This window comes from Penaeus monodon, chromosome 15 (assembly GCF_015228065.2).
Source record: "Penaeus monodon isolate SGIC_2016 chromosome 15, NSTDA_Pmon_1, whole genome shotgun sequence".
Classification (NCBI taxonomy): Eukaryota; Metazoa; Arthropoda; class Malacostraca; order Decapoda; family Penaeidae; genus Penaeus; species Penaeus monodon.
The window spans coordinates 13,149,176-13,149,510 of record NC_051400.1 but is presented as its reverse complement, the minus strand read 5'-3'; the positions used below and the strand labels follow the sequence as shown (position 1 = coordinate 13,149,510).

The following is a 335-nucleotide window of genomic DNA, read 5'->3' as shown; positions in this document are numbered from 1 at the left end:
AATTAACATACGTTTCAGCGACTTCATATAAACACAAAGTGACTATCTTTTCAGCATCTTTCAGCTTACCTTTCTCAGTGCTGAACCTTAAGTGTACCTTCACGTGTCGGAGTTAACGTGTCACTAGTTCTTCTGGCCGGTCGATCCCCCTTTTATACCTGACCCGGAGAAGGCCCGCCCTAAAGAGGGAGGGGGGGGGAGTGTTGCAAGGGGGGAATCCTCTCTTAACTTCCATTCACACGACTCAGCAAATGCGAAGGAAAGGATAATAGTTTTTTTCTTTTTTTTTACATTTCGTTGCTATCCGTAGATAAACGAATCCAACACAATGCTGC

General features: G+C 44.5%; 1 protein-coding gene across 1 annotated transcript in view; it reads right to left on the bottom strand.

Annotated features, from left to right (window-relative positions):
• LOC119582112 (U-scoloptoxin(01)-Cw1a-like) overlaps positions 1-192 on the bottom strand; it is a 2,209-nt gene extending 2,017 nt beyond the window's left edge. The window contains exon 1 of the mRNA XM_037930353.1: positions 70-192. The gene's annotated coding sequence lies outside the window, so the exon portion shown is untranslated. The remainder of the gene's footprint in view (positions 1-69) is intronic.
• Between the last annotated feature and the right edge of the window lie 143 nt (positions 193-335).